Here is a 27,465-nt window from a genome sequence, read left to right on the forward strand (position 1 = left end):
GTCAAAAACCAGGAGAGGAGCGAGGTCGAGAACCAGGAACGGAGCGAGGTCGAGAACCAGGAACGGAGAGAGGTCAAAAACCAGGAGAGGAGCGAGCTTGAGAACCAGGAATGGAGCGAGCTTGAGAACCAGGAATGGAGCGAGCTTGAGAACCAGGAGCAGAGCGAGGTCAAAAACCAGGAGCGGAGTGAGGTCGAGAACCAGGAACGGAGCTAGGTCGAGAACCAGAAGAGGAGCGAGGTCGAGAACCAGGAGCGGAGCGAGGTTGAGAACCAGGAGAGGAGCGAGGTTGAGAACCAGGAGAGGAGCGAGGTCGAAAACCAGGAGAGGAGCGAGGTCGAGAACCAGGAGAGGAGTGAGGTTGAGAACCAGGAATGGAGCGAGGTCGAGAACCAGGAATGGAGAGAGGTCGAAAACCAGGAGAGGAGCGAGCTTGAGAACCAGGAATGGAGCGAGCTTGAGAACCAGGAATGGAGCGAGGTTGAGAACCAGGAGAAGAGCGAGGTCGAAAATCAGGAGAGGAGCGAGGTCGAGAACCAGGAGAGGAGTGAGGTTGAGAACCAGGAGAGGAGCGAGGTCGAGAACCAGGAGAGGAGCGAGGTCGAGAAGCTGGAGAGGAGCGAGGTCGAGAACCAGGAGAGGAGTGAGGTTGAGAACCAGGAGAGGAGCGAGGTCGAGAACCAGGAAGGGAGCGAGGTCGAGAACCAGGAGAGGAGCGAGGTCGAGAACCAGGAGAGGAGCGAGGTCGAAAACCAGGAGAGGAGCGAGGTTGAACACCAGGAGAGGAGCGAGGTCGAGAAACAGGAACGGAGAGATGTCGAAAACCAGGAGAGGAGCGAGGTCGAGAACCAGGAACGGAGCGAGGTCGAGAACCAGGAACGGAGAGAGGTCAAAAACCAGGAGAGGAGCGAGCTTGAGAACCAGGAATGGAGCGAGCTTGAGAACCAGGAATGGAGCGAGGTTGAGAACCAGGAGCAGAGCGAGGTCAAAAACCAGGAGCGGAGCGAGGTCGAGAACCAGGAACGGAGCTAGGTCGAGAACCAGAAGAGGAGCGAGGTCGAGAACCAGGAGCGGAGCGAGGTTGAGAACCAGGAGAGGAGCGAGGTTGAGAACCAGGAGAGGAGCGAGGTCGAAAACCACGAGAGGAGCGAGGTCGAGAACCAGGAGAGGAGTGAGGTTGAGAACCAGGAATGGAGCGAGGTTGAGAACCAGGAATGGAGAGAGGTCGAAAACCAGGAGAGGAGCGAGCTTGAGAACCAGGAATGGAGCGAGCTTGAGAACCAGGAATGGAGCGAGGTTGAGAACCAGGAGAAGAGCGAGGTCGAAAATCAGGAGAGGAGCGAGGTCGAGAACCAGGAGAGGAGCGAGGTCGAGAACCAGGAGAGGAGTGAGGTTGAGAACCAGGAGAGGAGCGAGGTCGAGAACCAGGAAGGGAGCGAGGTCGAGAACCAGGAGAGGAGCGAGGTCGAGAACCAGGAGAGGAGCGAGGTCGAGAAGCTGGAGAGGAGCGAGGTCGAGAACCAGGTACGGAGCGAGGTCGAGAACCAGGGGTGTAGCGAGGTCGAGAACCAGGAGAAGAGCGAGGTCGAGAACCAGGAGAGGAGCGAGGTCGAGAACCAGGAGAGGAGCGAGGTCAAGAAGCTGGAGAGGAGCGAGGTTGAGAACCAGGAACGGATCGAGGTCGAGAACCAGGAGCGGATCGAGGTCGAGAACCTGGAGCGGAGCGAGGTCGAGAACCAGGAACAGAGCTAGGTCGAGAACCAGGAGAGAAGCGAGGTCGAAAACCAGGAGCGGAGCGAGGTCGAGAACCAGGAACGGAGTGAGGTCGAGATCCAGGAACGGAGCGAGGTCGAGAACCAGGAACAGAGCGAGTTCAAGAACAAGGAGAGGAGCGAGGTCGAAAACCAGAAGAGGAGCGAGCTTGAGAACCAGGAACAGAGCGAGGTCGAGAACCAGGAACGGAGAGAGGTCGAATACCAGGAGAGGAGCGAGCTTGAGAACCAGGAATGGAGCGAGCTTGAGAACCAGGAATATATCGAGGTTGAGAACCAGGAGCAGAGCGAGGTCAAAAACCAGGAGCGGAGCGAGGTTGAGAACCAGGAATGGAGCGAGGTTGAGAACCAGGAGAGGAGCGAGGTCGAAAACAAGGAGAGGATCGAGTTCGAGAACCAGGAGCGGAGCGAGGTCGAGAACCAGGAACGGAGCGAGGTCGAAAACCAGGAGAGGAGCGAGGTCGTAAACCAGGAGAGGAGCGAGGTCGAGAACCAGGAGCGGAGCGAGGTCGAGAACCAGGAATGGACCGAGGTCGAGAACCAGGAGAAGGGCGAGGTCGAGAACCAGGAGCAGAGCGAGGTCGAGAACCAGGAACGGAGCGAGGTCGAGAACCAGGAGAGGAGCGAGGTAGAGAACCAGGAGAGGAGCGAGGTCGAGAACCAGGAGAGGAGCGAGGTCGCGAGCCATGAGCGGAGCGAGGTCGAAAACAGGAGAGGAGCGAGGTCGAGAACCCGGAGCGGAGCGTAGTCGAGAACCAGGAACGGATCGAGGTCGAGAACCAGGAGAGGGGCGAAGTCGAGAACCAGGAGAGGAGTGAGGTTGAGAACCAGGAACAGAGCGAGGTCGAGAACCAGGAGAGGAGCGAGGTCGAAAACCAGGAGAGGAGCGAGGTCGAGAACCAGGAGAGGAGTGAGGTTGAGAACCAGGAGAGGAGCGAGGTCGAGAACCAGGAAGGGAGCGAGGTCGAGAACCAGGAGAGGAGCGAGTTCGAGAACCAGGAGAGGAGCGAGGTCGAGAAGCTGGAGAGGAGCGAGGTCGAAAACCAGGTACGGAGCGAGGTCGAGAACCAGGGGCGGAGCGAGGTCGAGAACCAGGAAGGGAGCGAGGTCGAGAACCAGGAGAGGAGCGAGGTCGAGAACCAGGAGAGGAGCGAGGTCGAGAAGCTGGAGAGGAGCGAGGTCGAGAACCAGGAACGGAGCGAGGTCGAGAACCAGGAGCGGATCGAGGTCGAGAACCAGGAGCGGAGTGAGGTCGAGAACCAGGAGCGGAGCGAGGTCGAGAACCAGGAACGGATCGAGGTCGAGAACCAGGAGAGGGGCGATGTCGAGAACCAGGAATGGAGTGAGGTCGAGAACCAGGAGAGGAGCGAGGTCGAGAACCAGGAACGGATCGAGGTCGAGAACCAGGAGCGGAGCGAGGTCGAGAACCAGGAACCGAGCGAGGTCGAGAACCAGGAGAGGAGCGAGGTCGAGAACCAGGAGAGGAGCGATGTCGAAAACCAGGAGAGGAGCGAGTTTGAGCACCAGGAGAGGAGCGAGGTCGAGAACCAGGAACGGAGAGATGTCAAAAACCAGGAGAGGAGCGAGGTCGAGAACCAGGAACGGAGCGAGGTCGAGAACCAGGAACGGAGAGAGGTCAAAAACCAGGAGAGGAGCGAGCTTGAGAACCAGGAATGGAGCGAGCTTGAGAACCAGGAATGGAGCGAGCTTGAGAACCAGGAGCAGAGCGAGGTCAAAAACCAGGAGCGGAGTGAGGTCGAGAACCAGGAACGGAGCTAGGTCGAGAACCAGAAGAGGAGCGAGGTCGAGAACCAGGAGCGGAGCGAGGTTGAGAACCAGGAGAGGAGCGAGGTTGAGAACCAGGAGAGGAGCGAGGTCGAAAACCAGGAGAGGAGCGAGGTCGAGAACCAGGAGAGGAGTGAGGTTGAGAACCAGGAATGGAGCGAGGTCGAGAACCAGGAATGGAGAGAGGTCGAAAACCAGGAGAGGAGCGAGCTTGAGAACCAGGAATGGAGCGAGCTTGAGAACCAGGAATGGAGCGAGGTTGAGAACCAGGAGAAGAGCGAGGTCGAAAATCAGGAGAGGAGCGAGGTCGAGAACCAGGAGAGGAGTGAGGTTGAGAACCAGGAGAGGAGCGAGGTCGAGAACCAGGAGAGGAGCGAGGTCGAGAAGCTGGAGAGGAGCGAGGTCGAGAACCAGGTACGGCGCGAGGTCGAGAACCAGGGGCGGAGCGAGGTCGAGAACCAGGAGAGGAGCGAGGTCGAGAAGCAGGAGAGGAGCGAGGTCAAGAAGCTGGAGAGGAGCGAGGTCGAGAACCAGGAACGGGGCGAGGTCGAGAACCAGGAGCGGAGCGAGGTCGAGAACCAGGAGCGGAGCGAGGTGTAGAACCAGGAATGGGTCGAGGTCGAGAACCAGGAGAGTGGCGAGGTCGAGAACCAGGAGCAGAGCGAGGTTGAGAACCAGGAACGGAGCGAGGTCGAGAACCAGGAGAGGAGCGAGGTAGAGAACCAGGAGAGGAGCGAGGTCGAGAACCAGGAGAGGAGCGAGGTCGCGAGCCAGGAGCGGAGCGAGGTCGAAAACTAGGAGAGGAGCGAGGTCGAGAACCCGGAGCGGAGCGTAGTCGAGAACCAGGAACGGATCGAGGTCGAGAACCAGGAGAGGGGCGAAGTCGAGAACCAGGAGAGGAGTGAGGTTGAGAACCAGGAACGGAGCGAAGTTGAGAACCAGGAACGGAGAGAGGTCGAAAACCAGGAGAGGAGCAATGTTGACAACCAGGAGTGGAGCGAGGTCAAGAACCAGGAGTGGCGCGAGGTTGAGAACCAGGAATGGAGCGAGGTTGAGAACCAGGAGAGGAGCGAGGTCGAAAACAAGGAGAGGAGCGAGTTTGAGAACCAGGAGAGGAACAAGGACGAGAACCAGGAATGGAGAGAGGTCTAAAACCAGGAGAGGAGCGAGGTCGAGAACCAGGAGAGGAGCGAGGTTGAGAACCAGGAACGGAGCGTGGTTGAGAACCAGGAGCGGAGCGAGGTCGAGAACCAGGAATGGAGCGAGGTCGAGAAAAAGGAGCGGAGCGAGGTCGAAAACCAGGAACGGAGCGAGGTCGAGAACCAGGAGAGGAGCGAGGTCGAAAACCAGGAGAGGAGCGAGGTTGAGCACCAGGAGAGGAGCGAGGTCGAGAACCAGGAACGGAGCGAGGTCGAGAACCCGGAACGGAGAGAGGTCGAAAACCAGGAGAGGAGCGAGCTTGAGAACCAGGAATGGAGCGAGCTTGAGAACCAGGAATGGAGCGAGGTTGAGAACCAGGAGCAGAGCGAGGTCAAAAACCAGGAGCGGAGCAAGGTCGAGAACCAGGAACGGAGCTAGCTCGAGAACCAGGAGAGAAGCGAGGTCGAAAACCAGGAGCGGAGCGAGGTCGAGAACCAGGAACGGAGTGAGGTCGAGAACCAGGAACGGAGCGAGGTCGAGAACCAGGAACAGAGCGAGGTCAAGAACAAGGAGAGGAGCGAGGTCAAAAACCAAGAGGGGAGCGAAGTCGAGAACCAGGAGCGGAACAAGGTCGAGAACCAGGAGTGGAGCGAGGTCGAGAATCAGGAGCGGAGCGAGGTCGAGAACCAGGAACGGAGAGAGGTCGAAAACCAGGAGAGGAGCAAGGTTGATAACCAGGAGTGGAGCGAGGTCAAGAACCAGGAGTGGCGCGAGGTTGAGAACCAGGAATGGAGCGAGGTTGAGAACCAGGAGAGGAGCGAGGTCGAAAACAAGGAGAGGAGCGAGTTTGAGAACCAGGAGAGGAACAAGGACGAGAACCAGGAATGGAGAGAGGTCTAAAACCAGGAGAGGAGCGAGGTCGAGAACCAGGAGAGGAGCGAGGTTGAGAACCAGGAACGGAGCGTGGTTGAGAACCAGGAGCGGAGCGAGGTCGAGAACCAGGAATGGAGCGAGGTCGAGAAAAAGGAGCGGAGCGAGGTCGAAAACCAGGAACGGAGCGAGGTCGAGAACCAGGAGAGGAGCGAGGTCGAAAACCAGGAGAGGAGCGAGGTTGAGCACCAGGAGAGGAGCGAGGTCGAGAACCAGGAACGGAGCACGGTCGAGAACCCGGAACGGAGAGAGGTCGAAAACCAGGAGAGGAGCGAGCTTGAGAACCAGGAATGGAGCGAGCTTGAGAACCAGGAATGGAGCGAGGTTGAGAACCAGGAGCAGAGAGAGGTCAAAAACCAGGAGCGGAGCGAGGTCGAGAACCAGGAACGGAGCTAGGTCGAGAACCAGGAGAGAAGCGAAGTCGAAAACCAGGAGCGGAGCGAGGTCGAGAACCAGGAACGGAGTGAGGTCGAGAACCAGGAACAGAGCGAGGTCGAGAACCAGGAACAGAGCGAGGTCAAGAACAAGGAGAGTAGCGAGGTCGAAAACCAGAAGAGGAGCGAGCTTGAGAACCAGGAATGGAGCGAGGTCGAAAACCAGGAACGGAGAGAGGTCAAAAACCAGGAGAGGAGCGAGCTTGAGAACCAGGACTGGAGCGAGCTTGAGAACCAGGAATGGAGCGAGGTTGAGAACCAGGAGCAGAGCGAGGTCAAAAACCAGGAGCGGAGCGAGGTTGAGAACCAGGAACGGAGCTAGCTCGAGAACCAGGAGAGAAGCGAGGTCGAAAACCAGGAGCGGAGCGAGGTCGAGAACCAGGAACGGAGTGAGGTCGAGAACCAGGAACGGAGCGAGGTCGAGAACCAGGAACAGAGCGAGGTCAAGAACAAGGAGAGGAGCGAGGTCAAAAATCAGGAACGGAGAGAGGTCGAAAACCAGGAGAGGAGCAAGGTTGATAACCAGGAGTGGAGCGAGGTCAAGAACCAGGAGTGGCGCGAGGTTGAGAACCAGGGATGGAGCGAGGTTGAGAACCAGGAGAGGAGCGAGGTCGAAAACAAGGAGAGGAGCGAGTTTGAGAACCAGGAGAGGAGCAAGGTCGAGAACCAGGAACGGAGAGAGGTCGAAAACCAGGAGAGGAGCGAGGTCGAGAACCAGGAGAGGAGCGAGATTGAGAACCAGGAACGGAGCGAGGTTGAGAACCAGGAGCGGAGCGAGGTCGAGAACCAGGAACGGAGCGAGGTCGAGAACAAGGAGCGGAGCGAGGTCGAAAACCAGGAGAGGAGCGAGGTCGAGAACCAGGAGTGGAGCGAGGTCGAGAACCAGGAGCAGTGCAGTCGGGTCCCAGGAGTGGAGCGAGGTCGAGAACCAGGAGAGGAGCGAGGTCGAGAACCAGGAGAGGAGCGAGGTCAAGAAGCTGGAGAGGAGCGAGGTCGAGAGCCAGGAACGGATCGAGGTCGAGAACCAGGAGCGGATCGAGGTCGAGAACCAGGAGCGGAGCGAGGTCGAGAAACAGGAACGGAGCTAGGTCGAGAACCAGGAGAGAAGCGAGGTCGAAAACCAGGAGCGGAGCGAGGTCGAGAACCAGGAACGGAGTGAGGTCGAGAACCAGGAACGGAGCGAGGTCGAGAACCAGGAACAGAGCGAGGTCAAGAACAAGGAGAGGAGCGAGGTCGAAAACCAGAAGAGGAGCGAGCTTGAGAACCAGGAACGGAGCGAGGTCGAGAACCAGGAACGGAGAGAGGTCGAATACCAGGAGAGGAGCGAGCTTGAGAACCAGGAATGGAGCGAGCTTGAGAACCAGGAATGGAGCGAGGTTGAGAACCAGGAGCAGAGCGAGGTCAAAAACCAGGAGCGGAGCGAGGTTGAGAACCAGGAATGGAGCGAGGTTGAGAACCAGGAGAGGAGCGAGGTCGAAAACAAGGAGAGGATCGAGTTCGAGAACCAGGAGCGGAGCGAGGTCGAGAACCAGGAACGGAGCGAGGTCGAAAACCAGGAGAGGAGCGAGGTCGTGAACCAGGAGAGGAGCGAGGTCGAGAACCAGGAGCGGAGCGAGGTCGAGAACCAGGAATGGATCGAGGTCGAGAACCAGGAGAAGGGCGAGGTCGAGAACCAGGAACAGAGCGAGGTCAAGAACAAGGAGAGGAGCGAGGTCGAGAACCAGAAGAGGAGCGAGCTTGAGAACCAGGAACGGAGCGAGGTTGAAAACCAGGAACGGAGCTAGGTCGAGAACCAGGAGAGAAGCGAGGTCGAAAACCAGGAGCGGAGCGAGGTCGAGAACCAGGAACAGAGTGAGGTCGAGAACCAGGAACGGAGCGAGGTCGAGAACCAGGAACAGAGCGAGGTCAAGAACAAGGAGAGGAGCGAGGTCGAGAACCAGAAGAGGAGCGAGCTTGAGAACCAGGAACGGAGCGAGGTCGAAAACCAGGAACGGAGAGAGGTCGAAAACCAGGAGAGGAGCGAGGTCGAGAACCAGGAGCAGAGCGAGGTCGAGAACCAGGAGAGGAGCGAGGTCGAAAACCAGGAGAGGAGCGAGGTCGAGAACCAGGAGAGGAGTGAGGTTGAGAACCAGGAGAGGAGTGAGGTTGAGAACCAGGAACGGAGCGAGGTTGAGAACCAGGAACGGAGAGAGGTCGAAAACCAGGAGAGGAGCAAGGTTGATAACCAGGAGTGGAGCGAGGTCAAGAACCAGGAGTGGCACGAGGTTGAGAACCAGGAATGGAGCGAGGTTGAGAACCAGGAGAGGAGCGAGGTCGAAAACAATGAGAGGAGCGAGTTTGAGAACCAGGAGAGGAACAAGGACGAGAACCAGGAATGGAGAGAGGTCTAAAACCAGGAGAGGAGCGAGGTCGAGAACCAGGAGAGGAGCGAGGTTGAGAACCAGGAACGGAGCGTGGTTGAGAACCAGGAGCGGAGCGAGGTCGAGAACCAGGAATGGAGCGAGGTCGAGAAAAAGGAGCGGAGCGAGGTCGAAAACCAGGAACGGAGCGAGGTCGAGAACCAGGAGAGGAGCGAGGTCGAAAACCAGGAGAGGAGCGAGGTTGAGCACCAGGAGAGGAGCGAGGTCGAGAACCAGGAACGGAGCGAGGTGGAGAACCCGGAACGGAGAGAGGTCGAAAACCAGGAGAGGAGCGAGCTTGAGAACCAGGAATGGAGCGAGCTTGAGAACCAGGAATGGAGCGAGGTTGAGAACCAGGAGCAGAGCGAGGTCAAAAACCAGGAGCGGAGCGAGGTCGAGAACCAGGAACGGAGCTAGGTCGAGAACCAGGAGAGAAGCGAGGTCGAAAACCAGGAGCGGAGCGAGGTCGAGAACCAGGAATGGAGTGAGGTCGAGAACCAGGAACAGAGCGAGGTCGAGAACCAGGAACAGAGCGAGGTCAAGAACAAGGAGAGTAGCGAGGTCGAAAACCAGAAGAGGAGCGAGCTTGAGAACCAGGAATAGAGCGAGGTCGAAAACCAGGAACGGAGAGAGGTCGAAAACCAGGAGAGGAGCGAGCTTGAGAACCAGGACTGGAGCGAGCTTGAGAACCAGGAACGGAGCGAGGTTGAGAACCAGGAGCAGAGCGAGGTCAAAAACCAGGAGCGGAGCGAGGTCGAGAACCAGGAACGGAGCTAGCTCGAGAACCAGGAGAGAAGCGAGGTCGAAAACCAGGAGCGGAGCGAGGTCGAGAACCAGGAACGGAGTGAGGTCGAGAACCAGGAACGGAGCGAGGTCAAGAACCAGGAACAGAGCGAGGTCAAGAACAAGGAGAGGAGCGAGGTCAAAAACCAGGAGGGGAGCGAAGTCGAGAACCAGGAGCGGAACAAGGTCGAGAACCAGGAGTGGAGCGAGGTCGAGAATCAGGAGCGGAGCGAGGTCGAGAACCAGGAGCGGAACAAGGTCGAGAACCAGGAGAGGAGCAAGGTTGATAACCAGGAGTGGAGCGAGGTCAAGAACCAGGAGTGGCGCGAGGTTGAGAACCAGGAATGGAGCGAGGTTGAGAACCAGGAGAGGAGCGAGGTCGAAAACAAGGAGAGGAGCGAGTTTGAGAACCAGGAGAGGAGCAAGGTCGAGAACCAGGAACGGAGAGAGGTCGAAAACCAGGAGAGGAGCGAGGTCGAGAACCAGGAGAGGAGCGAGATTGAGAACCAGGAACGGAGCGAGGTTGAGAACCAGGGGTGGAGCGAGGTCGAGAACCAGGAACGGAGCGAGGTCGAGAACAAGGAGCGGAGCGAGGTCGAAAACCAGGAGAGGAGCGAGGTCGAGAACCAGGAGCAGTGCAGTCGGGTCCCAGGAGTGGAGCGAGGTCGAGAACCAGGAGAGGAGCGAGGTCGAGAACCAGGAGAGGAGCGAATTCAAGAAGCTGGAGAGGAGCGAGGTCGAGAGCCAGGAACGGATCGAGGTCGAGAACCAGGAGCGGATCGAGGTCGAGAACCAGGAGCGGAGCGAGGTCGAGAAACAGGAACGGAGCTAGGTCGAGAACCAGGAGAGAAGCGAGGTCGAAAACCAGGAGCGGAGCGAGGTCGAGAACCAGGAACGGAGTGAGGTCGAGAACCAGGAACGGAGCGAGGTCGAGAACCAGGAACAGAGCGAGGTCAAGAACAAGGAGAGGAGCGAGGTTGAAAACCAGAAGAGGAGCGAGCTTGAGAACCAGGAACGGAGCGAGGTCGAGAACCATGAACGGAGAGAGGTCGAATACCAGGAGAGGAGCGAGCTTGAGAACCAGGAATGGAGCGAGCTTGAGAACCAGGAATGGAGCGAGGTTGAGAACCAGGAGCAGAGCGAGGTCAAAAACCAGGAGCGGAGCGAGGTTGAGAACCAGGAATGGAGCGAGGTTGAGAACCAGGAGAGGAGCGAGGTCGAAAACAAGGAGAGGATCGAGATCGAGAACCAGGAGCGGAGCGAGGTCGAGAACCAGGAACGGAGCGAGGTCGAAAACCAGGAGAGGAGCGAGGTCGTGAACCAGGAGAGGAGCGAGGTCGAGAACCAGGAGCGGAGCGAGGTCGAGAACCAGGAATGGATCGAGGTCGAGAACCAGGAGAAGGGCGAGGTCGAGAACCAGGAACAGAGCGAGGTCAAGAACAAGGAGAGGAGCGAGGTCGAGAACCAGAAGAGGAGCGAGCTTGAGAACCAGGAACGGAGCGAGGTCGAAAACCAGGAACGGAGCTAGGTCGAGAACCAGGAGAGAAGCGAGGTCGAAAACCAGGAGCGGAGCGAGTTTGAGAACCAGGAACGGAGCGTGGTTGAGAACCAGGAGCGGAGCGAGGTCGAGAACCAGGAATGGAGCGAGGTCGAGAACCAGGAACGGAGTGAGGTCGAGAACCAGGAACGGAGCGAGGTCGAGAACCAGGAACAGAGCGAGGTCAAGAACAAGGAGAGGAGCGAGGTCAAAAACCAGGAGGGGAGCGAAGTCGAGAACCAGGAGCGGAACAAGGTCGAGAACCCGGAGTGGAGCGAGGTCGAGAATCAGGAGCGGAGCGAGGTCGAGAACCAGGAGCGGAACAAGGTCGAGAACCAGTAGAGGAGCAAGGTTGATAACCAGGAGTGGAGCGAGGTCAAGAACCAGGAGTGGCGCGAGGTTGAGAACCAGGAATGGAGCGAGGTTGAGAACCAGGAGAGGAGCGAGGTCGAAAACAAGGAGAGGAGCGAGTTTGAGAACCAGGAGAGGAGCAAGGTCGAGAACCAGGAACGGAGAGAGGTCGAAAACCAGGAGAGGAGCGAGATCGAGAACCAGGAGAGGAGCGAGATTGAGAACCAGGAACGGAGCGAGATTGAGAACCAGGAGCGGAGCGAGGTCGAGAACCAGGAACGGAGCGAGGTCGAGAACAAGGAGCGGAGCGAGGTCGAAAACCAGGAGAGGAGCGAGGTCGAGAACCAGGAGTGGAGCGAGGTCGAGAACCAGGAGCAGTGCAGTCGGGTCCCAGGAGTGGAGCGAGGTCGAGAACCAGGAGAGGAGCGAGGTCGAGAACCAGGAGAGGAGCGAGGTCAAGATGCTGGAGAGGAGCGAGATCGAGAGCCAGGAACGGATCGAGGTCGAGAACCAGGAGCGGATCGAGGTCGAGAACCAGGAGCGGAGCGAGGTCGAGAACCAGGAACGGAGCTAGGTCGAGAACCAGGAGAGAAGCGAGGTCGAAAACCAGGAGCGGAGCGAGGTCGAGAACCAGGAACGGAGTGAGGTCGAGAACCAGGAACGGAGCGAGGTCGAGAAGCAGGAGCAGAGCGAGGTCAAGAACAAGGAGAGGAGCGAGGTCGAAAACCAGAAGAGGAGTGAGCTTGAGAACCAGGAACGGAGCGAGGTCGAGAACCAGGAACGGAGAGAGGTCGAATACCAGGAGAGGAGCGAGCTTGAGAACCAGGAATGGAGCGAGCTTGAGAACCAGGAATGGAGCGAGGTTGAGAACCAGGAGCAGAGCGAGGTCAAAAACCAGGAGCGGAGCGAGGTTGAGAACCAGGAATGGAGCGAGGTTGAGAACCAGGAGAGGAGCGAGGTCGAAAACAAGGAGAGGATCGAGTTCGAGAACCAGGAGCGGAGCGAGGTCGAGAACCAGGAACGGAGCGAGGTCGAAAACCAGGAGAGGAGCGAGGTCGTGAACCAGGAGAGGAGCGAGGTCGAGAACCAGGAGCGGAGTGAGGTCGAGAACCAGGAATGGATCGAGGTCGAGAACCAGGAGAAGGGCAAGGTCGAGAACCAGGAACAGAGCGAGGTCAAGAACAAGGAGAGGAGCGAGGTCGAGAACCAGAAGAGGAGCGAGCTTGAGAACCAGGAACGGAGCGAGGTTGAAAACCAGGAACGGATCTAGGTCGAGAACCAGGAGAGAAGCGAGGTCGAAAACCAGGAGCGGAGCGAGGTCGAGAACCAGGAACGGAGTGAGGTCGAGAACCAGGAACGGAGCGAGGTCGAGAACCAGGAACAGAGCGAGGTCAAGAACAAGGAGAGGAGCGAGGTCGAGAACCAGAAGAGAAGCGAGCTTGAGAACCAGGAACGGAGCGAGGTCGAAAACCAGGAACGGAGAGAGGTCGAAAACCAGGAGAGGAGCGAGGTCGAGAACCAGGAGCAGAGCGAGGTCGAGAACCAGGAGAGGAGCGAGGTCGAAAACCAGGAGAGGAGCGAGGTCGAGAACCAGGAGAGGAGTGAGGTTGAGAACCAGGAGAGGAGTGAGGTTGAGAACCAGGAACGGAGCGAGGTTGAGAACCAGGAACGGAGAGAGGTCGAAAACCAGGAGAGGAGCAAGGTTGATAACCAGGAGTGGAGCGAGGTCAAGAACCAGGAGTGGCGCGAGGTTGAGAACCAGGAATGGAGCGAGGTTGAGAACCAGGAGAGGAGCGAGGTCGAAAACAATGAGAGGAGCGAGTTTGAGAACCAGGAGAGGAACAAGGACGAGAACCAGGAATGGAGAGAGGTCTAAAACCAGGAGAGGAGCGAGGTCGAGAACCAGGAGAGGAGCGAGGTTGAGAACCAGGAACGGAGCGTGGTTGAGAACCAGGAGCGGAGCGAGGTCGAGAACCAGGAATGTAGCGAGGTCGAGAAAAAGGAGCGGAGCGAGGTCGAAAACCAGGAACGGAGCGAGGTCGAGAACCAGGAGAGGAGCGAGGTCGAAAACCAGGAGAGGAGCGAGGTTGAGCACCAGGAGAGGAGCGAGGTCGAGAACCAGGAACGGAGCGAGGTCGAGAACCCGGAACGGAGAGAGGTCGAAAACCAGGAGAGGAGCGAGCTTGAGAACCAGGAATGGAGCGAGCTTGAGAACCAGGAATGGAGCGAGGTTGAGAACCAGGAGCAGAGCGAGGTCAAAAACCAGGAGCGGAGCGAGGTCGAGAACCAGGAACGGAGCTAGGTCGAGAACCAGGAGAGAAGCGAGGTCGAAAACCAGGAGCGGAGCGAGGTCGAGAACCAGGAACGGAGTGAGGTCGAGAACCAGGAACAGAGCGAGGTCGAGAACCAGGAACAGAGCGAGGTCAAGAACAAGGAGAGTAGCGAGGTCGAAAACCAGAAGAGGAGCGAGCTTGAGAATCAGGAATGGAGCGAGGTCGAAAACCAGGAACGGAGAGAGGTCGAAAACCAGGAGAGGAGCGAGCTTGAGAACCAGGACTGGAGCGAGCTTGAGAACCAGGAATGGAGCGAGGTTGAGAACCAGGAGCAGAGCGAGGTCAAAAACCAGGAGCGGAGCGAGGTCGAGAACCAGGAACGGAGCTAGGTCGAGAACCAGGAGAGAAGCGAGGTCGAAAACCAGGAGCGGAGTGAGGTCGAGAACCAGGAACGGAGTGAGGTCGAGAACCAGGAACGGAGCGAGGTCGAGAACCAGGAACAGAGCGAGGTCAAGAACAAGGAGAGGAGCGAGGTCGAGAACCAGAAGAGGAGCGAGCTTGAGAACCAGGAACGGAGCGAGGTCGAAAACCAGGAACGGAGAGAGGTCGAAAACCAGGAGAGGAGCGAGGTCGAGAACCAGGAGCAGAGCGAGGTCGAGAACCAGGAGAGGAGCGAGGTCGAAAACCAGGAGAGGAGCGAGGTCGAGAACCAGGAGAGGAGTGAGGTTGAGAACCAGGAGAGGAGTGAGGTTGAGAACCAGGAACGGAGCGAGGTTGAGAACCAGGAACGGAGAGAGGTCGAAAACCAGGAGAGGAGCAAGGTTGATAACCAGGAGTGGAGCGAGGTCAAGAACCAGGAGTGGCGCGAGGTTGAGAACCAGGAATGGAGCGAGGTTGAGAACCAGGAGAGGAGCGAGGTCGAAAACAATGAGAGGAGCGAGTTTGAGAACCAGGAGAGGAACAAGGACGAGAACCAGGAATGGAGAGAGGTCTAAAACCAGGAGAGGAGCGAGGTCGAGAACCAGGAGAGGAGCGAGGTTGAGAACCAGGAACGGAGCGTGGTTGAGAACCAGGAGCGGAGCGAGGTCGAGAACCAGGAATGGAGCAAGGTCGAGAAAAAGGAGCGGAGCGAGGTCGAAAACCAGGAACGGAGCGAGGTCGAGAACCAGGAGAGGAGCGAGGTCGAAAACCAGGAGAGGAGCGAGGTTGAGCACCAGGAGAGGAGCGAGGTCGAGAACCAGGAACGGAGCTAGGTCGAGAACCCGGAACGGAGAGAGGTCGAAAACCAGGAGAGGAGCGAGCTTGAGAACCAGGAATGGAGCGAGCTTGAGAACCAGGAATGGAGCGAGGTTGAGAACCAGGAGCAGAGCGAGGTCAAAAACCAGGAGCGGAGCGAGGTCGAGAACCAGGAACGGAGCTAGGTCGAGAACCAGGAGTGAAGCGAGGTCGAAAACCAGGAGCGGAGCTAGGTCGAGAACCAGGAACAGAGTGAGGTCGAGAACCAGGAACAGAGCGAGGTCGAGAACCAGGAACAGAGCGAGGTCAAGAACAAGGAGAGTAGCGAGGTCGAAAACCAGAAGAGGAGCGAGCTTGAGAACCAGGAATGGAGCGAGGTCGAAAACCAGGAACGGAGAGAGGTCGAAAACCAGGAGAGGAGCGAGCTTGAGAACCAGGACTGGAGCGAGCTTGAGAACCAGGAATGGAGCGAGGTTGAGAACCAGGAGCAGAGCGAGGTCAAAAACCAGGAGCGGAGCGAGGTCGAGAACCAGGAACGGAGCTAGCTCGAGAACCAGGAGAGAAGCGAGGTCGAAAACCAGGAGCGGAGCGAGGTCGAGAACCAGGAACGGAGTGAGGTCGAGAACCAGGAACGGAGCGAGGTCAAGAACCAGGAACAGAGCGAGGTCAAGAACAAGGAGAGGAGCGAGGTCAAAAACCAGGAGGGGAGCGAAGTCGAGAACCAGGAGCGGAACAAGGTCGAGAACCAGGAGTGGAGCGAGGTCGAGAATCAGGAGCGGAGCGAGGTCGAGAACCAGGAGCGGAACAAGGTCGAGAACCAGGAGAGGAGCAAGGTTGATAACCAGGAGTGGAGCGAGGTCAAGAACCAGGAGTGGCGCGAGGTTGAGAAACAGGAATGGAGCGAGGTTGAGAACCAGGAATGGAGAGAGGTCGCAAACCAGGAGAGGAGCGAGCTTGAGAACCAGGGATGGAGCGAGCTTGAGAACCAAGAATGGAGCGAGGTTGAGAACCAGGAGAAGAGCGAGGTCGAGAACCAGGAAGGGAGCGAGGTCGAGAACCAGGAGAGGAGCGAGGTCGAGAACCAGGAGAGGAGCGAGTTTGAGAACCAGGAGAGGAACAAGGACGAGAACCAGGAATGGAGAGAGGTCTAAAACCAGGAGAGGAGCGAGGTCGAGAACCAGGAGAGGAGCGAGGTTGAGAACCAGGAACGGAGCGTGGTTGAGAACCAGGAATGGATCGAGGTCGAGAACCAGGAGAAGGGCGAGGTCGAGAACCAGGAACAGAGCGAGGTCAAGAACAAGGAGAGGAGCGAGGTCGAGAACCAGAAGAGGAGCGAGCTTGAGAACCAGGAACGGAGCGAGGTTGAAAACCAGGAACGGAGCTAGGTCGAGAACCAGGAGAGAAGCGAGGTCGAAAACCAGGAGCGGAGCGAGGTCGAGAACCAGGAACGGAGCGAGGTCAAGAACCAGGAACAGAGCGAGGTCAAGAACAAGGAGAGGAGCGAGGTCAAAAACCAGGAGGGGAGCGAAGTCGAGAATCAGGAGCGGAACAAGGTCGAGAACCAGGAGTGGAGCGAGGTCAAGAACCAGGAGTGGCGCGAGGTTGAGAAACAGGAATGGAGCGAGGTTGAGAACCAGGAATGGAGAGAGGTCGCAAACCAGGAGAGGAGCGAGCTTGAGAACCAGGGATGGAGCGAGCTTGAGAACCAAGAATGGAGCGAGGTTGAGAACCAGGAGAAGAGCGAGGTCGAGAACCAGGAAGGGAGCGAGGTCGAGAACCAGGAGAGGAGCGAGGTCGAGAACCAGGAGAGGAGCGAGATTGAGAACCAGGAACGGAGCGAGGTTGAGAACCAGGGGTGGAGCGAGGTCGAGAACCAGGAACGGAGCGAGGTCGAGAACAAGGAGCGGAGCGAGGTCGAAAACCAGGAGAGGAGCGAGGTCGAGAACCAGGAGCAGTGCAGTCGGGTCCCAGGAGTGGAGCGAGGTCGAGAACCAGGAGAGGAGCGAGGTCGAGAACCAGGAGAGGAGCGAGGTCAAGAAGCTGGAGAGGAGCGAGGTCGAGAGCCAGGAACGGATCGAGGTCGAGAACCAGGAGCGGATCGAGGTCGAGAACCAGGAGCGGAGCGAGGTCGAGAACCAGGAACGGAGCTAGGTCGAGAACCAGGAGAGAAGCGAGGTCGAAAACCAGGAGCGGAGCGAGGTCGAGAACCAGGAACGGAGTGAGGTCGAGAACCAGGAACGGAGCGAGGTCGAGAACCAGGAACAGAGCGAGGTCAAGAACAAGGAGAGGAGCGAGGTTGAAAACCAGAAGAGGAGCGAGCTTGAGAACCAGGAACGGAGCGAGGTCGAGAACCAGGAACGGAGAGAGGTCGAATACCAGGAGAGGAGCGAGCTTGAGAACCAGGAGCAGAGCGAGGTCAAAAACCAGGAGCGGAGCGAGGTTGAGAACCAGGAATGGAGCGAGGTTGAGAACCAGGAGAGGAGCGAGGTCGAAAACAAGGAGAGGATCGAGTTCGAGAACCAGGAGCGGAGCGAGGTCGAAAACCAGGAGAGGAGCGAGGTCGTGAACCAGGAGAGGAGCGAGGTCGAGAACCAGGAGCGGAGCGAGGTCGAGAACCAGGAATGGATCGAGGTCGAGAACCAGGAGAAGGGCGAGGTCGAGAACCAGGAACAGAGCGAGGTCAAGAACAAGGAGAGGAGCGAGGTCGAGAACCAGAAGAGGAGCGAGCTTGAGAACCAGGAACGGAGCGAGTTCGAAAACCAGGAACGGAGCTAGGTCGAGAACCAGGAGAGAAGCGAGGTCGAAAACCAGGAGCGGAGCGAGGTTGAGAACCAGGAACGGAGCGTGGTCGAGAACCAGGAGCGGAGCGAGGTCGAGAACCAGGAATGGAGCGAGGTCGAGAAAAAGGAGCGGAGCGAGGTCGAAAACCAGGAACGGAGCGAGGTCGAGAACCAGGAGAGGAGCGAGGTCGAAAACCAGGAGAGGAGCGAGGTTGAGCACCAGGAGAGGAGCGAGGTCGAGAACCAGGAACGGAGCGAGGTCGAGAACCCGGAACGGAGAGAGGTCGAAAACCAGGAGAGGAGCAAGCTTGAGAACCAGGAATGGAGCGAGCTTGAGAACCAGGAATGGAGCGAGGTTGAGAACCAGGAGCAGAGCGAGGTCAAAAACCAGGAGCGGAGCGAGGTCGAGAACCAGGAACGGAGCTAGGTCGAGAACCAGGAGAGAAGCGAGGTCGAAAACCAGGAGCGGAGCGAGGTCGAAAACCAGGAACGGAGTGAGGTCGAGAACCAGGAACAGAGCGAGGTCGAGAACCAGGAACAGAGCGAGGTCAAGAACAAGGAGAGTAGCGAGGTCGAAAACCAGAAGAGGAGCGAGCTTGAGAACCAGGAATGGAGCGAGGTCGAAAACCAGGAACGGAGAGAGGTCGAAAACCAGGAGAGGAGCGAGCTTGAGAACCAGGACTGGAGCGAGCTTGAGAACCAGGAATGGAGCGAGGTTGAGAACCAGGAGCAGAGCGAGGTCAAAAACCAGGAGCGGAGCGAGGTCGAGAACCAGGAACGGAGCTAGCTCGAGAACCAGGAGAGAAGCGAGGTCGAAAACCAGGAGCGGAGCGAGGTCGAGACCCAGGAACGGAGTGAGGTCGAGAACCAGGAACGGAGCGAGGTCGAGAACCAGGAACAGAGCGAGGTCAAGAATAAGGAGAAGAGCGAGGTCAAAAACCAGGAGGGGAGCGAAGTCGAGAACCAGGAGCGGAACAAGGTCGAGAACCAGGAGTGGAGCGAGGTCGAGAATCAGGAGCGGAGCGAGGTCGAGAACCAGGAGCGGAACAAGGTCGAGAACCAGGAGAGGAGCAAGGTTGATAACCAGGAGTGGAGCGAGGTCAAGAACCAGGAGTGGCGCGAGGTTGAGAACCAGGAATGGAGCGAGGTTGAGAACCAGGAGAGGAGCGAGGTTGAAAACAAGGAGAGGAGCGAGTTTGAGAACCAGGAGAGGAGCAAGGTCGAGAACCAGGAACGGAGAGAGGTCGAAAACCAGGAGAGGAGCGAGGTCGAGAACCAGGAGAGGAGCGAGATTGAGAACCAGGAACGGAGCGAGGTTGAGAACCAGGAGCGGATCGAGGTCGAGAACCAGGAACGGAGCGAGGTCGAGAACAAGGAGCGGAGCGAGGTCGAAAACCAGGAGAGGAGCGAGGTCGAGAACCAGGAGTGGAGCGAGGTCGAGAACCAGGAGCAGTGCAGTCGGGTCCCAGGAGTGGAGCGAGGTCGAGAACCAGGAGAGGAGCGAGGTCGAGAACCAGGAGAGGAGCGAGGTCAAGATGCTGGAGAGGAGCGAGGTCGAGAGCCAGGAACGGATCGAGGTCGAGAACCAGGAGCGGATCGAGGTCGAGAACCAGGAGCGGAGCGAGGTCGAGAACCAGGAACGGAGCTAGGTCGAGAACCAGGAGAGAAGCGAGGTCGAAAACCAGGAGCGGAGCGAGGTCGAGAACCAGGAACGGAGTGAGGTCGAGAACCAGGAACGGAGCGAGGTCGAGAACCAGGAACAGAGCGAGGTCAAGAACAAGGAGAGGAGCGAGGTCGAAAACCAGAAGAGGAGCGAGCTTGAGAACCAGGAACGGAGCGAGGTCGAGAACCAGGAACGGAGAGAGGTCGAATACCAGGAGAGGAGCGAACTTGAGAACCAGGAATGGAGCGAGCTTGAGAACCAGGAATGGAGCGAGGTTGAGAACCAGGAGCAGAGCGAGGTCAAAAACCAGGAGCGGAGCGAGGTTGAGAACCAGGAATGGAGCGAGGTTGAGAACCAGGAGAGGAGCGAGGTCGAAAACAAGAAGAGGATCGAGTTCGAGAACCAGGAGCGGAGCGAGGTCGAGAACCAGGAACGGAGCGAGGTCGAAAACCAGGAGAGGAGCGAGGTCGTGAACCAGGAGAGGAGCGAGGTCGAGAACCAGGAGCGGAGCGAGGTCGAGAACCAGGAATGGATCGAGGTCGAGAACCAGGAGAAGGGCGAGGTCGAGAACCAGGAACAGAGCGAGGTCAAGAACAAGGAGAGGAGCGAGGTCGAGAACCAGAAGAGGAGCGAGCTTGAGAACCAGGAACGGAGCGAGGTTGAAAACCAGGAACGGAGCTAGGTCGAGAACCAGGAGAGAAGCGAGGTCGAAAACCAGGAGCGGAGCGAGGTCGAGAACCAGGAACGGAGTGAGGTCGAGAACCAGGAACGGAGCGAGGTCGAGAACCAGGAACAGAGCGAGGTCAAGAACAAGGAGAGGAGCGAGGTCGAGAACCAGAAGAGGAGCGAGCTTGAGAACCAGGAACGGAGCGAGGTCGAAAACCAGGAACGGAGAGAGGTCGAAAACCAGGAGAGGAGCGAGGTCGAGAACCAGGAGCAGAGCGAGGTCGAGAACCAGGAGAGGAGCGAGGTCGAAAACCAGGAGAGGAGCGAGGTCGAGAACCAGGAGAGGAGTGAGGTTGAGAACCAGGAGAGGAGTGAGGTTGAGAACCAGGAACGGAGCGAGGTTGAGAACCAGGAACGGAGAGAGGTCGAAAACCAGGAGAGGAGCAAGGTTGATAACCAGGAGTGGAGCGAGGTCAAGAACCAGGAGTGGCGCGAGGTTGAGAACCAGGAATGGAGCGAGGTTGAGAACCAGGAGAGGAGCGAGGTCGAAAACAATGAGAGGAGCGAGTTTGAGAACCAGGAGAGGAACAAGGACGAGAACCAGGAATGGAGAGAGGTCTAAAACCAGGAGAGGAGCGAGGTCGAGAACCAGGAGAGGAGCGAGGTTGAGAACCAGGAACGGAGCGTGGTTGAGAACCAGGAATGGATCGAGGTCGAGAACCAGGAGAAGGGCGAGGTCGAGAACCAGGAACAGAGCGAGGTCAAGAACAAGGAGAGGAGCGAGGTCGAGAACCAGAAGAGGAGCGAGCTTGAGAACCAGGAACGGAGCGAGGTTGAAAACCAGGAACGGAGCTAGGTCGAGAACCAGGAGAGAAGCGAGGTCGAAAACCAGGAGCGGAGCGAGGTCGAGAACCAGGAACGGAGTGAGGTCGAGAACCAGGAACGGAGCGAGGTCGAGAACCAGGAACAGAGCGAGGTCAAGAACAAGGAGAGGAGCGAGGTCGAGAACCAGAAGAGGAGCGAGCTTGAGAACCAGGAACGGAGCGAGGTCGAAAACCAGGAACGGAGAGAGGTCGAAAACCAGGAGAGGAGCGAGGTCGAGAACCAGGAGCAGAGCGAGGTCGAGAACCAGGAGAGGAGCGAGGTCGAAAACCAGGAGAGGAGCGAGGTCTAGAACCAGGAGAGGAGTGAGGTTGAGAACCAGGAGAGGAGTGAGGTTGAGAACCAGGAACGGAGTGAGGTTGAGAACCAGGAACGGAGAGAGGTCGAAAACCAGGAGAGGAGCAAGGTTGATAACCAGGAGTGGAGCGAGGTCAAGAACCAGGAGTGGCGCGAGGTTGAGAACCAGGAATGGAGCGAGGTTGAGAACCAGGAGAGGAGCGAGGTCGAAAACAATGAGAGGAGCGAGTTTGAGAACCAGGAGAGGAACAAGGACGAGAACCAGGAATGGAGAGAGGTCTAAAACCAGGAGAGGAGCGAGGTCGAGAACCAGGAGAGGAGCGAGGTTGAGAACCAGGAACGGAGCGTGGTTGAGAACCAGGAGCGGAGCGAGGTCGAGAACCAGGAATGGAGCGAGATCGAGAAAAAGGAGCGGAGCGAGGTCGAAAACCAGGAACGGAGCGAGGTCGAGAACCAGGAGAGGAGCGAGGTCGAAAACCAGGAGAGGAGCGAGGTTGAGCACCAGGAGAGGAGCGAGGTCGAGAACCAGGAACGGAGCGAGGTCGAGAACCCGGAACGGAGAGAGGTCGAAAACCAGGAGAGGAGCGAGCTTGAGAACCAGGACTGGAGCGAGCTTGAGAACCAGGAATGGAGCGAGGTTGAGAACCAGGAGCAGAGCGAGGTCAAAACCCAGGAGCGGAGCGAGGTCGAGAACCAGGAACGGAGCTAGCTCGAGAACCAGGAGAGAAGCGAGGTCGAAAACCAGGAGCGGAGCGAGGTCGAGACCCAGGAACGGAGTGAGGTCGAGAACCAGGAACGGAGCGAGGTCGAGAACCAGGAACAGAGCGAGGTCAAGAATAAGGAGAAGAGCGAGGTCAAAAACCAGGAGGGGAGCGAAGTCGAGAACCAGGAGCGGAACAAGGTCGAGAACCAGGAGTGGAGCGAGGTCGAGAATCAGGAGCGGAGCGAGGTCGAGAACCAGGAGCGGAACAAGGTCGAGAACCAGGAGAGGAGCAAGGTTGATAACCAGGAGTGGAGCGAGGTCAAGAACCAGGAGTGGCGCGAGGTTGAGAACCAGGAATGTAGCGAGGTTGAGAACCAGGAGAGGAGCGAGGTCGAAAACAAAGAGAGGAGCGAGTTTGAGAACCAGGAGAGGAGCAAGGTCGAGAACCAGGAACGGAGAGAGGTCGAAAACCAGGAGAGGAGCGAGGTCGAGAACCAGGAGAGGAGCGAGATTGAGAACCAGGAACGGAGCGAGGTTGAGAACCAGGAGCGGATCGAGGTCGAGAACCAGGAACGGAGCGAGGTCGAGAACAAGGAGCGGAGCGAGGTCGAAAACCAGGAGAGGAGCGAGGTCGAGAACCAGGAGTGGAGCGAGGTCGAGAACCAGGAGCAGTGCAGTCGGGTCCCAGGAGTGGAGCGAGGTCGAGAACCAGGAGAGGAGCGAGGTCGAGAACCAGGAGAGGAGCGAGGTCAAGATGCTGGAGAGGAGCGAGGTCGAGAGCCAGGAACGGATCGAGGTCGAGTACCAGGAGCGGATCGAGGTCGAAAACCAGGAGCGGAGCGAGGTCGAGAACCAGGAACGGAGTGAGGTCGAGAACCAGGAACGGAGCGAGGTCGAGAACCAGGAACAGAGCGAGGTCAAGAACAAGGAGAGGAGCGAGGTCGAAAACCAGAAGAGGAGCGAGCTTGAGAACCAGGAACGGAGCGAGGTCGAGAACCAGGAACGGAGAGAGGTCGAATACCAGGAGAGGAGCGAACTTGAGAACCAGGAATGGAGCGAGCTTGAGAACCAGGAATGGAGCGAGGTTGAGAACCAGGAGCAGAGCGAGGTCAAAAACCAGGAGCGGAGCGAGGTTGAGAACCAGGAATGGAGCGAGGTTGAGAACCAGGAGAGGAGCGAGGTCGAAAACAAGAAGAGGATCGAGTTCGAGAACCAGGAGCGGAGCGAGGTCGAGAACCAGGAACGGAGCGAGGTCGAAAACCAGGAGAGGAGCGAGGTCGTGAACCAGGAGAGGAGCGAGGTCGAGAACCAGGAGCGGAGCGAGGTCGAGAACCAGGAATGGATCGAGGTCGAGAACCAGGAGAAGGGCGAGGTCGAGAACTAGGAACAGAGCGAGGTCAAGAACAAGGAGAGGAGCGAGGTCGAGAACCAGAAGAGGAGCGAGCTTGAGAACCAGGAACGGAGCGAGGTTGAAAACCAGGAACGGAGCTAGGTCGAGAACCAGGAGAGAAGCGAGGTCGAAAACCAGGAGCGGAGCGAGGTCGAGAACCAGGAACGGAGTGAGGTCGAGAACCAGGAACGGAGCGAGGTCGAGAACCAGGAACAGAGCGAGGTCAAGAACAAGGAGAGGAGCGAGGTCGAGAACCAGAAGAGGAGCGAGCTTGAGAACCAGGAACGGAGCGAGGTCGAAAACCAGGAACGGAGAGAGGTCGAAAACCAGGAGAGGAGCGAGGTCGAGAACCAGGAGCAGAGCGAGGTCGAGAACCAGGAGAGGAGCGAGGTCGAAAACCAGGAGAGGAGCGAGGTCGAGAACCAGGAGAGGAGTGAGGTTGAGAACCAGGAGAGGAGTGAGGTTGAGAACCAGGAACGGAGCGAGGTTGAGAACCAGGAACGGAGAGAGGTCGAAAACCAGGAGAGGAGCAAGGTTGATAACCAGGAGTGGAGCGAGGTCAAGAACCAGGAGTGGCGCGAGGTTGAGAACCAGGAATGGAGCGAGGTTGAGAACCAGGAGAGGAGCGAGGTCGAAAACAATGAGAGGAGCGAGTTTGAGAACCAGGAGAGGAACAAGGACGAGAACCAGGAATGGAGAGAGGTCTAAAACCAGGAGAGGAGCGAGGTCGAGAACCAGGAGAGGAGCGAGGTTGAGAACCAGGAACGGAGCGTGGTTGAGAACCAGGAATGGATCGAGGTCGAGAACCAGGAGAAGGGCGAGGTCGAGAACCAGGAACAGAGCGAGGTCAAGAACAAGGAGAGGAGCGAGGTCGAGAACCAGAAGAGGAGCGAGCTTGAGAACCAGGAACGGAGCGAGGTTGAAAACCAGGAACGGAGCTAGGTCGAGAACCAGGAGAGAAGCGAGGTCGAAAACCAGGAGCGGAGCGAGGTCGAGAACCAGGAACGGAGTGAGGTCGAGAACCAGGAACGGAGCGAGGTCGAGAACCAGGAACAGAGCGAGGTCAAGAACAAGGAGAGGAGCGAGGTCAAGAACCAGAAGAGGAGCGAGCTTGAGAACCAGGAACGGAGCGAGGTCGAAAACCAGGAACGGAGAGAGGTCGAAAACCAGGAGAGGAGCGAGGTCGAGAACCAGGAGCAGAGCGAGGTCGAGAACCAGGAGAGGAGCGAGGTCGAAAACCAGGAGAGGAGCGAGGTCTAGAACCAGGAGAGGAGTGAGGTTGAGAACCAGGAGAGGAGTGAGGTTGAGAACCAGGAACGGAGTGAGGTTGAGAACCAGGAACGGAGAGAGGTCGAAAACCAGGAGAGGAGCAAGGTTGATAACCAGGAGTGGAGCGAGGTCAAGAACCAGGAGTGGCGCGAGGTTGAGAACCAGGAATGGAGCGAGGTTGAGAACCAGGAGAGGAGCGAGGTCGAAAACAATGAGAGGAGCGAGTTTGAGAACCAGGAGAGGAACAAGGATGAGAACCAGGAATGGAGAGAGGTCTAAAACCAGGAGAGGAGCGAGGTCGAGAACCAGGAGAGGAGCGAGGTTGAGAACCAGGAACGGAGCGTGGTTGAGAACCAGGAGCGGAGCGAGGTCGAGAACCAGGAATGGAGCGAGGTCGAGAAAAAGGAGCGGAGCGAGGTCGAAAACCAGGAACGGAGCGAGGTCGAGAACCAGGAGAGGAGCGAGGTCGAAAACCAGGAGAGGAGCGAGGTTGAGCACCAGGAGAGGAGCGAGGTCGAGAACCAGGAACGGAGCGAGGTCGAGAACCCGGAACGGAGAGAGGTCGAAAACCAGGAGAGGAGCGAGCTTGAGAACCAGGAATGGAGCGAGCTTGAGAACCAGGAATGGAGCGAGGTTGAGAACCAGGAGCAGAGCGAGGTCAAAAACCAGGAGCGGAGCGAGGTCGAGAACCAGGAACGGAGCTAGGTCGAGAACCAGGAGAGAAGCGAGGTCGAAAACCAGGAGCGGAGCGAGGTCGAGAACCAGGAACGGAGTGAGGTCGAGAACCAGGAACAGAGCGAGGTCGAGAACCAGGAACAGAGCGAGGTCAAGAACAAGGATAGTAGCGAGGTCGAAAACCAGAAGAGGAGCGAGCTTGAGAACCAGGAATGGAGCGAGGTCGAAAACCAGGAACGGAGAGAGGTCGAAAACCAGGAGAGGAGCTAGCTTGAGAACCAGGACTGGAGCGAGCTTGAGAACCAGGAATGGAGCGAGGTTGAGAACCAGGAGCAGAGCGAGGTCAAAAACCAGGAGCGGAGCGAGGTCGAGAACCAGGAACGGAGCTAGGTCGAGAACCAGGAAAGAAGCGAGGTCGAAAACCAGGAGCGGAGCGAGGTCGAGAACCAGGAACGGAGTGAGGTCGAGAACCAGGAACGGAGCGAGGTCGAGAACCAGGAACAGAGCGAGGTCAAGAACAAGGAGAGGAGCGAGGTCGAGAACCAGGAGAGGAGTGAGGTTGAGAACCAGGAGAGGAGTGAGGTTGAGAACCAGGAACGGAGCGAGGTTGAGAACCAGGAACGGAGAGAGGTCGAAAACCAGGAGAGGAGCAAGGTTGATAACCAGGAGTGGAGCGAGGTCAAGAACCAGGAGTGGCGCGAGGTTGAGAACCAGGAATGGAGCGAGGTTGAGAACCAGGAGAGGAGCGAGGTCGAAAACAATGAGAGGAGCGAGTTTGAGAACCAGGAGAGGAACAAGGACGAGAACCAGGAATGGAGAGAGGTCTAAAACCAGGAGAGGAGCGAGGTCGAGAACCAGGAGAGGAGCGAGGTTGAGAACCAGGAACGGAGCGTGGTTGAGAACCAGGAGCGGAGCGAGGTCGAGAACCAGGAATGGAGCGAGGTCGAGAAAAAGGAGCGGAGCGAGGTCGAAAACCAGGAACGGAGCGAGGTCGAGAACCAGGAGAGGAGCGAGGTCGAAAACCAGGAGAGGAGCGAGGTTGAGCACCAGGAGAGGAGCGAGGTCGAGAACCAGGAACGGAGCGAGGTCGAGAACCCGGAACGGAGAGAGGTCGAAAACCAGGAGAGGAGCGAGCTTGAGAACCAGGAATGGAGCGAGCTTGAGAACCAGGAATGGAGCGAGGTTGAGAACCAGGAGCAGAGCGAGGTCAAAAACCAGGAGCGGAGCGAGGTCGAGAACCAGGAACGGAGCTAGGTCGAGAACCAGGAGAGAAGCGAGGTCGAAAACCAGGAACAGAGCGAGGTCAAGAACAAGGAGAGTAGCGAGGTCAAAAACCAGAAGAGGAGCGAGCTTGAGAACCAGGAACAGAGCGAGGTCGAGAACCAGGAACAGAGCGAGGTCAAGAACAAGGAGAGTAGCGAGGTCAAAAACCAGAAGAGGAGCGAGCTTGAGAACCAGGAATGGAGCGAGGTCGAAAACCAGGAACGGAGAGAGGTCGAAAACCAGGAGAGGAGCGAGCTTGAGAACCAGGACTGGAGCGAGCTTGAGAACCAGGAATGGAGCGAGGTTGAGAACCAGGAGCAGAGCGAGGTCAAAAACCAGGAGCGGAGCGAGGTCGAGAACCAGGAACGGAGCTAGCTCGAGAATCAGGAGAGAAGCGAGGTCGAAAACCAGGAGCGGAGCGAGGTCGAGAACCAGGAACGGAGTGAGGTCGAGAACCAGGAACGGAGCGAGGTCGAGAACCAGGAACAGAGCGAGGTCAAGAACAAGGAGAGGAGCGAGGTCAAAAACCAGGAGGGGAGTGAAGTCGAGAACCAGGAGCGGAACAAGGTCGAGAACCAGGAGTGGAGCGAGGTCGAGAATCAGGAGCGGAGCGAGGTCGAGAACCAGGAGCGCAACAAGGTCGAGAACCAGGAGAGGAGCAAGGTTGATAACCAGGAGTGGAGCGAGGTCAAGAACCAGGAGTGGCGCGAGGTTGAGAACCAGGAATGGAGCGAGGTTGAGAACCAGGAGAGGAGCGAGGTCGAAAACAAGGAGAGGAGCGAGTTTGAGAACCAGGAGAGGAGCAAGGTCGAGAACCAGGAACGGAGAGAGGTCGAAAACCAGGAGAGGAGCGAGGTCGAGAACCAGGAGAGGAGCGAGATTGAGAACCAGGAACGGAGCGAGGTTGAGAACCAGGGTTGGAGCGAGGTCGAGAACCAGGAACGGAGCGAGGTCGAGAACAAGGAGCGGAGCGAGGACGAAAACCAGGAGAGGAGCGAGGTCGAGAACCAGGAGCAGTGCAGTCGGGTCCCAGGAGTGGAGCGAGGTCGAGAACCAGGAGAGGAGCGAGGTCGAGAACCAGGAGAGGGGCGAGGTCAAGAAGCTGGAGAGGAGCGAGGTCGAGAGCCAGGAACGGATCGAGATCGAGAACCAGGAGCGGATCGAGGTCGAGAACCAGGAGCGGAGCGAGGTCGAGAACCAGGAACGGAGCTAGGTCGAGAACCAGGAGAGAAGCGAG

Source organism: Pristiophorus japonicus, chromosome 2, assembly GCF_044704955.1.
Source record: "Pristiophorus japonicus isolate sPriJap1 chromosome 2, sPriJap1.hap1, whole genome shotgun sequence".
Lineage (NCBI taxonomy): Eukaryota > Metazoa > Chordata > Chondrichthyes > Pristiophoridae > Pristiophorus > Pristiophorus japonicus.